This window comes from Numida meleagris, chromosome 5 (genome assembly GCF_002078875.1).
Source record: "Numida meleagris isolate 19003 breed g44 Domestic line chromosome 5, NumMel1.0, whole genome shotgun sequence".
Taxonomy (NCBI): Eukaryota; Metazoa; Chordata; class Aves; order Galliformes; family Numididae; genus Numida; species Numida meleagris.
In genome coordinates this window covers 57,426,659-57,435,786 of record NC_034413.1, presented here as the reverse complement: position 1 = coordinate 57,435,786, position 9,128 = coordinate 57,426,659, and the positions used below count along the sequence as shown (strand labels likewise).

Here is a 9,128-nt window from a genome sequence, read left to right as displayed (position 1 = left end):
CTCTGGAGATCATCTACGAGCCAGCACAATGCATCTAACCCATCACGGACTAAAAGATTCCACAGTAACAAGGAACTATAGGATACTGTAAAGAAAATGCTAAGTCATGGCCTGAACCAGTGATTGAGCACCTGGTGGGAAGGCAGGGCCAACCCAGGGGAGCTCAGGTGCAGGCAGTGCACCTCACCTGAGTGACCAGAAGGGGTGGAGCCAGGATCTACCCTGGCTCATTTAAGGGTTGGCAGTGGAGGTGAGCACATCTTGCTGGAGATTCCTGCCTACCTGAGGCCTTCTAAAGGTAAGCAGCTTTGATTCCTTTGTTTCTGCATCCACAGCTCCTGCATTTGGCCTTGTTCCATTTGCTGCAGCCTAGGGTTGTGCAATTCTGTTATTATTGCTGTACTTTCCATCTCATTACAGATACAAAAGGTGAAGCTCCGTCTTCCTAGTCTTCTCCCCTTCTACTGTAGAGGAGAACCACTGTTTGAAAGAAGTAAGATTGCAGTAGTGAAAGTTTGGTGTATTTTCCACATTTCTGGAGCTGACTTCTGCGGGTGGACGAAGGACGTGCCAACAGCAAGAGTGTCTATAGCTCAGTGTTTTGAAATGGTAAGGCATGCTGATCAAGGATATCTCTACCAATTTTAACTAACCAGTGTGGCCTGCTCAGGCCAATATTATGGACAGCAACAAACAAGAGGACACTTTGTCTCATCAGTCTCATGGATATAACTTTCTGCTTACAGCTGTATTTGGCTAAGGCCTGTAGGTGGTTATGGACTTTGACTCAGTGGCTGGGCTTGGATGGGAGCCTTCTGGCTTACAATCCTGTGCTCCAACCATCTAATCTCTCAGCCCAAAGGAAATTGCGGTGTCCCTGTGGACCCTTGGTAAGACACCACAGCTTTGTTTGTTAAGTGCTTCGCTTTTGACTGGGGGGGGAGGGGGGGAGGTATTTGAAGGTTTCACAGATGGTATTCAATGACTCTGTTCCCTTTTTCTACCTGGAGGCTGCCAAAGGACGGCAGCAAAGAGACTGATGTTAGAGGGACATCAGGGTGTGAGTAAAGGGGCACATGCAACAGGAAAAGCGCTGCAATAGCTGTTGCTGTGGCAGAAAAGCATTCTGTCCTGGAAAGCCAACGGTATGGAATCCAGTCTTTTCTGCAGTTTGGTGCTGATAAAAATGCTGCACTGGCATCTCTGCAATATGATACTCCAAAGCAAGAATATGGTTTGTTATTACATCTGTGGCCTGTAGGGCTTTGTGGTGGTGGAGGAGACATCCTCAGCTATGGCTGAATGTTAAGTTTCCGTGCCCCTTCTGTCCTAGGATGGCAGTCAGCAATAATTACTTCAGTGGTTTCTACCCTGCAATTCTTAGCCTCTAGGGACTATGCACAGATCCAGAAATTCATTCCATGCAAGCCCCTTCTAACGGGATGATGACTTCTAGTCTCTGCTGGGCTTGATCTAGATTCACATGGGAAAGCTAGAGAAGAAATGCCAGTTCTCTGGTGCAGCCAGTGCCAGGCCAGATTTCTGTAACGAGCATCTGCATTTGGAAACAGTCCTGAACTGACAGGAAAGAAACATAATACTCAATCTGAGACGTATGTTTTAATGTACTACCAGCCCCAAGATCTAGATAGGAGAGGAAAATTGATCAGTAATGACATCTGTTATGCACAGGAGTGTTAAGAATACCACCTGATAACACCAGAAGATGGGCTGTGTCATTTAATTCTGTTGCACGTTTCTGATATCTAAGCATGGTATTCTGCAGGACAAGAGAAGGGGCAAGTTTGTTTGTTTGTTTTGTTTAACAGAACTCCTGTGCCTGACATAATCTTTACACTTGCTTCTCTAGTTAAGTCTCTTTTTTTCTTTTCTTTCCCTGGTGTTTGCATGAACTTGGTGAACCCTCATCACGTGTGGCAGTGTTTATATTTGCACAGGCTGTTCTGTGTGTCTCTGTTTGTGTTGCCACCACATCTATATGGTTTGGCAGCAGCCCCACGGCTGTGTTTCAGCTGCATATAAATCAGCTTCCCTCCATCTCCCTGTGTTCCCATCTGTCTGTCTTCCCTGATTGCTCTGAAATGTTACAGGGCATGGAGGTTAGCCCATGGCTGAACCCTTCAGACAGAAATGGTACAAAACCAAACCCGAGTTTCTCCTCCTCAGATCTAACTCATCAAGGTATGCAGGTGTGGGGTTTTACTGTTTTTTTTTTTTGTGGTGACAAACCTCAAAACAGGGACTAACCTCTGCTTCTGTAGTTTTCAGATCTTTCTCCCAAAAAACTTGCACAGAAGCTTTAAGGTCATCTCTGTATTGTGGAGCTAATCCTTCCTTAGCTTTTCATTACATGAAGATCTCCCTTTACTCACACAAATGTAATTTCTGCTCTGTCATTATTACCTCCAGTTTGATTGCTTCACATCTCATTAGTTCACTTCTTTCTCTGGAGAAGGAGATGTGAAATGGGAATGACTGGAAGCATGGGGAATTGGAGGCATATGATCAGAAAACAGGATGTTAGGCAGAAATCATAGACCTTGATACTCTCCTTGTACAGAGATGTTTCTCTAGGAGTCTCCTCCCAGACTGAGTTCATAATGGGGTTAATCACCTATGTGGTTGATTGAATTGCTGTGAGCCGTAGAGATAAACTATCTAGCTCAGAGTATCTGTGTGATTTACTCTTGGCCATGTCTCTTCTCTTACAGAATAGATGCCCTAGGGGAACAGAAGATTGAGCATGCTGCCCTTTGGCCATTGGCACTAATTGTCCAACTCAATAGGGAGGACAAAAGATGAAGTGGGGAGTCCATGCCCATCTCAGGTAAAATAATTGCCTGTTCCAAGAAAACTGAGAAATGCTGATAGGATAAAATAGATGGGAGAAGAACAAGACTCCTCTGTCTTGTGGACTTCAGTCAAAGTGCCAGATTGCTGTTTTCTCACCATAACCAGGTTTGATATTCTGCCTTCTCCTTGAGCATAAAGCAGAAAACAAACGCTTCCCTTTCACCTGTAAGTGCTAGGAGGGCTTTGCATGGACACTCTTCTTCTAGAAGGAAGAAAATTCTAACAACCTAATCTTAGTTGCTGAAGGCTAACTTAGAAAAATAGTGGATAAACTTGAATTGGCCTCCCAAACCACCCAGGTTCTACTTCACAAAGGAGTCAGTGTGTTCTTACCAAGGTCAATTGATTTAAAAAAAAAAAAAAATCTGTGATTACAGATTCTTGTCTCTTTCCAACCTTCTCTCAATTAGGAGATATTTAGGCTTGGTGCTCTATTTTGCCTAGTACTCTGGCTCCAAATTTGAAAAGTTGGGTCTAATGCTTAATTTAAATAGTTTCCAGGGAATTGTTTGTAATGCCTATTTTGTTATACAAAGAAATCTTTAAAAACGTGATCCATCTGTCTAGTAGTACTTTGCTACTAAACTTTTGCTGATGTGTGGGGGTGTCTGTGACTTCATTTTTTTTGATGGGAGTAACTGCATTTAGAAATTCAGAAAGGGCAGATAGCCCTGAGATGTGGATGTCCTCTTCTGTTGCCTTCTATCTGAAAAAGGGAAAAAATTCTAGTCTTTTTTTCAGTATTGCTGATGTCCCAGCCACATGTCTGAGTAGATGTCAAAATCAGTATCTATCCATGGGAATCTCCTAGAACCAGAGTGGTTTTAACGTTCACCAGCATATTTCTTTGAAAGTTCCTAGGATGCCAGGGAAAGCATTGACTGACCACAGAAAACAGATATGAGACAAGTGCATGAGGACTTTTTTTAAAGGAAAAAATGTATTAAGGATCCAACTGAGAACTATACTGATGTCACTATATTTACTTTTGGTCACTTTTAAGTCTGCATTTTCTAGTCTGTTAACTCCACAAGAATAGGATGTAGCTGCAGTACAGAGCTGAGTCAGTTTCGATTCAGCATTTAAAGAGCAGAAGAGAAGCAACCAGGTGACAAAAGATCTAAGTAGGTTAGATCACAATGAGGAGATAGCCTTCCCATCCACTGGAAGCTCCTTTGCAAGACAAGACTGTTAGACATACAAGTCTCTGGCAGGGACTGGTGAGGAGGATATAAGCCTGGAAACTAACAGAGTTATACTATCACCAAGTAGGGGATGAGGGAAGCATCCCCTAAAAAAGGGATCAGGAGGTCTCTGCTGAGGTGCCAAGACTGAGGATTTTGCTAGGGATGGAAACTGAAGTGATTTGTGCCCCTCAGACTAGCCCAGGATCCTTACTCCTGCCTGAGAGCATTAGTCTGCATGTAGAGGCTTTTCAGCTGGAGACAACTTGATGGCTTTGACTTTTTCATGTTCATGCATTTTTATAAAGCCACAATCATTTTTTTTTATTGGGCTTTTATAGAAAGGTCTCTTAAGTCTAGCAAAATTTCAGCTTAAGAGTAGAGATTGTGCTAGAGAGACATGTAAGAAGGGAGAGAAAATAGAAAGACCTTGGGAGAGATGGGTAAATACAGAAGTGTAAGCAGAGCTCTGTCAAAGCAAGTTTCTGACTTACACACTTAAATTTATCCATCAGCCTAGGGGCAGGTCTACAGCACGATTAACCTCCCAGATATCACTTGACCAGATAATGCTTGGACCTGGGACAGAATGCAATACCAATCCACCATGCCAGCCATCCCAACAGAGGCATCTTGGTGTCAGCATTGCTGTGACCCAGAAATGAGGAGAGGGTGATGGGGAATTCACCAACCTGGGGAATTCAACGCTGCAGGTAGTGAAACACCTTCTAAACCAGAAGAGGTTCCTCTGTGTTCCAATATTATTGATGGTAAAGGTAGTGCCCCTGGTGGGATATGCTGTCTTCGCTGGGGTATGTGTTAATATCCACTATGCTTAGTGAGGAATTTCCCCTCTCCTGCAGAGTTTGGCAGCAGCTATTGGATTCCTTCTCCCTCAGTCTTAGGTCCCACAGTCCCAGTTCAGAGGAGCTGGGCTGTTCTCTAATACACTCCCAGTCTACAGCAGCTCTGAAAGTCTCTTTCAGCTCACACGTGCGACCACTGGTAGGGCATGGGTGCATGCATCCTTATGCAGTGACACATCAGCAGGAGATGACCTCACTCCGAGGAGGCAAGCACCAGTTCAGATGAGTTACCAGAGCCAAAACCCTGCAAAACTGAATTTTCTCTTAGAACAATCCCTACAGCATTCACATTGTTGCATACAACCACCTCAAACTTCTCCCAAGCCCCTGAAAGTAATGCAACCCCTTTGTAGAATAACAAACAAATGCAATGTGTCAAACAACATGGGGGATCTGGTGTGTAATTTCTGTCTCGTGTCCTTTTCACAGCAGGAAATGTTGGGTGAAATGTTCTGGTCCTCCAAAGAAGTGGACCATGCAGCATGGGATGGCAGCCCCTCCAGCCCCTTCGTGATCCCTGAGGCTTTGGTGCTGGGCTCAGCACAAGGAAGGATGCCAGAGAAAAAGTATGAGATTACCTCTCAGCAAAACCCTTTGGCCTGAATCACTGACATCTTTGATTTAAACAGTAATTTAAAACACGCATGATGAGAAGTCAGGGAAGGGATCCAGGAAGGCCTGGGGTCCAGCCAACCTGGTGCATTTGCCAATTTGCTGCTCTAAAGGTAGGTTTGCTAGGAAGGGGCAGGACTGTATCTGAAACCTGTCACAGCCTCAGCTAAGCCACAAGACCCTTTCTCAGAAAAGAACAGCGACTGCATGTCTGCACCAGTACTGCTTTGCTGGGTACCAACAGCCCTGAGCTTTTGCTCAGCTGCACCAAAGTATATAGAGGGGTGAAATCTTCTCATATTCTTTGCAGCTGATGAGAAAGCCCTGTTGATGTAAGATGTATGGATCCTCTTAAGGTAGGTTCAGTGATGTAGCTTGAGGGTGAGGAAGGCATGCAGAAGCAGAAAGGAAGGGAAGAAATATGGGTGAAGTAAAGGAAAAGAGGAGCACATCAGGACAAATATCTCAGACAGGTTCTTTCTACTCTTATCTCTCCCAGTCCACTGGCTTTCCTGAATATTACTTGCACCTGGTTCTTCTCATAAGGAAGCAAGTGAGAGCAGGGAAAATCCATATTAACCAGTCCTAAATGCTTGATTTCAGTGGAAGAAGTGCAGGACTTTAGACAAAGGTCTTCCAGGCTGAACACTAATGCAAAACTGATTCAGGCCTGTTGCCAGTGGGATCCCAGATCTAGAAATATCAGCAGCTTCACCTTGGTGAAGGGAAAAGAGAGTTTTGGTCCTGCTCTGAGTCCAGACTGTGGCTCTGGCCCACTGTGAGTGTCTGGTGACTAGTTGCCTTTTTGATTTAGAAGATTATTCTTACACAAATTATCTTCCTCCCTGCTGGACAATTTCAGATTCCATTCTGATATTCCTTGTGTCACTTTTCTCTCTCTCAGGTCAGGTTGGAAACCTATTGCTCAGAGGGATCAGATGGAAAAAGAGGTGTCTCTGATTTTTGAATCAGATTCTGTATGATCATGACTCAATGATCATAAATCCTCCGGGGCCTGAAACCTAACAAGGGAATAAAGGAGGAAGCTCTGTCTCTCTCAGATCAAAGAAAGAGAAAAGTTGAGATGTAAAGGAGGCAAAATGAGCTGCAGGGTATGTGAAAATCAGAGCTCCCATACAGCTTGCTGGAGACTGCCAAAATAGGGTTCTCCACAGCCATCCCATACCTACGCAATACAGTGATGGGAGCGTTTTTAGATAAGATCAGACCCAGAGAGAACATGCCTGGCTCTGTTTCTTCCAGCAGAACAATATGGAAACCCACTGCTGGGAAACCGTTTTTCCGAGCCAGAGAGGAGGCAGGGAATTGTTCTGTGCAACCATTCAGGAGCATCTGCTCCCACGCATTCTCCCATTTGCTGACACTGTGCCAGGACCTCAAAGGAGGAATTGATTTACATGCAGTTAGTCAACTAAATAAATAGATAAATAAAGCCCTTCCTACCTTGCTCAGCTAAAGAAAGGGTGGGACCAAGATCAAATTCAGTGGGAAGTCCTCTGCAGGTGCGCTGCTGCTGCACAGAGCTGGGTGCCAACAGTGCTGGTAGATGTGATATTTATTCCCCGGGAGGGAATTTTGGACTGCTCTTTGTAAGGCTTGTCACTCGCTGTCTTTGGTTCTTGCTACTAAACTCTCTCAGTGGTGTGAGATCCCTCTGCTCCTTCCTGAGAAGTCTGTCCTGCAGACCACTATGTTTAATAGGCGCCATCCTCAGTGACTCCCCCACTGCCTACTTCTGGCCTCTTCAGCATTCATTGACAAAGGAAATTCTCATGGGAATTGTGCGTAATGTGAAGAAATACCACTGCACTTTGAAGCACGCTCCTTTGAGCCAGATTGACTGTCCCTTTTTGGGAGCAGGTCTCTCACAACCGTGCATTATTCCTTCGTACTTAGTCATGCCCTCAGCTGCCCACACACTGCAGAAATGCAGGGAAGAGGTTTGTAGGCCATGATGTGTTCTCGTGAATTATCTCCCAATAAAACAAGCAGAGATTCAGTGGTTGAGATAGTACTGCTGGGAATTAAGAGCAAGCTCAGTGCCTGGAACTGACCTGGGATCCAAACAGTTGGGTTTCATGGGGGCATTCAGCTCCCATTCTATTCAAATGCAAATGACCTTTTCCTCTGCACACCACTAGTACCAGAACTGGGCCATCCAAGGGAACACTTGTTTCACTTTGTTATAGTAGTTGCTCAGCTGACATTTTGATGGAGCTACATTTCTACTTCTCCTACTATGAGGCTGCCATATGAGTTAAGACAGGGGCTGGGGATAGAGTCAAGTTCAGGAAATTTTCATGTACCAGCTAGTTCAGTTTAAGGCAACAACCAATAGCAAATTACAGCTGGAATAAAGATGAGGGTAGCTCTACTTGCTTTAATACCCCTCATGAGGGCTATATGAGGTTAGGCTTCCCTAACCTTCAGAGAAAGGAGGCAAAAATGTTCTTTACTGTCTGTTCTTATGCCAGCATTTTCCTGCCTTCTCCCAGAGCAGCAGACGTGCTGCTCTTTAATCCCAGCAAAAGATAGGAGCTAGCCCCAGGCCTGCACCCAGAAATTGCCACAAGAGTAAAAGAATAATTTTTTAAAAAGGCAAAAAAAAAAAATTTTTTTTATACAAAAGCAATAGATAAAAATATGGATTCAACAGATACCGCTTTCATGTACCTCTCTTTGTTTCACACTATTAACCCTCTCCCCTCTCTCCTTGCTAACATCTCTTCCCTGCCTCTCCCAGAGGCCAATTGCTCTTTGCTCAAACTGTCTGGACAGCTGACATGGAGAAGTAAAACCAGGAACAAGTGTTTCCCACCTGTGTGAAGCTGAACACAGTGCACTTTGGTTTCAGTTCCGACGAAGTGCCGATGAGCCTGACAGCGCATCTGTTTTTCTAACTCTCTCGGTTAGTCTAAGGAGAGATAGTCTTTCTCTTTGAAAACCCCACTTCTAATAAAAATAATTCATTCCACCACTGAGTGAAACCTCAAAATGTCCAAATTCCCTGGAAGTGGGTTTCTGACCTTTCGACATGAAAGATGAGCTGGCACACTTCCCTGGGAAACCTTGCTTTGACAAAGCCAACCTGTTCCCACAGGACCTCCCCAGTCTGTCCAGGGCTGTTTCCAGCCAAAAAAAAGCCCCTCTTGCCCCCTTCCAACCCTCTCCGTTTCAGCATTACTGAAACAGAAGGATCCCTTCTTGCTTTCAGAGGGGAAATGAAACCAACATTAGCCTATTTACAGAGGATCTTCATGGGAATGCTCAGGCCAAGTACAAATGCCAAACAGGGCTGGGGTGAGCTTTTCCAAGCAGCAAAAATTATAAACGTGGCCTTAAAAGAAAAAGAAGAAAAAAAAAAACAGACAGAAAGAAAAGAAGGCAGATTTAAAAAAAGAAGAAAAAGAAAAGCAAGGCAGGTGCTATTTCAGCAGAGTTCCCAACTCAGCAATTTTCTTTTGAGCCTTTCCAGTACCACTGTTTGCTGAGCTGCTCTAGGCTGGGCTGCAGGGCAGGCCAGAAAGGACATGCACAGGCACTGAATGGCTCCTAACCTCCTGGCATGCTC

The 9,128-nt window shown here is 44.6% G+C and overlaps 1 long non-coding RNA gene across 7 annotated transcripts in view; it reads left to right on the top strand.

Moving 5' to 3' along the window:
* The window catches only part of LOC110400056, a 26,555-nt gene continuing 17,669 nt past the window's right edge, over positions 243–9,128 (top strand). For 2 of the 7 annotated variants that reach the window (XR_002439570.1, XR_002439574.1), the window contains exons 1-4: positions 243–298; positions 421–890; positions 2,733–2,848; positions 5,354–5,649. This is a non-coding gene — a long non-coding RNA (uncharacterized LOC110400056). Of the gene's footprint in view, positions 299–420; positions 891–2,111; positions 2,203–2,732; positions 2,849–4,573; positions 5,650–9,128 lie in introns of all 7 variants that reach the window. The other 5 variants (XR_002439573.1, XR_002439575.1, XR_002439572.1 and 2 more) reach the window with 5 other exon arrangements.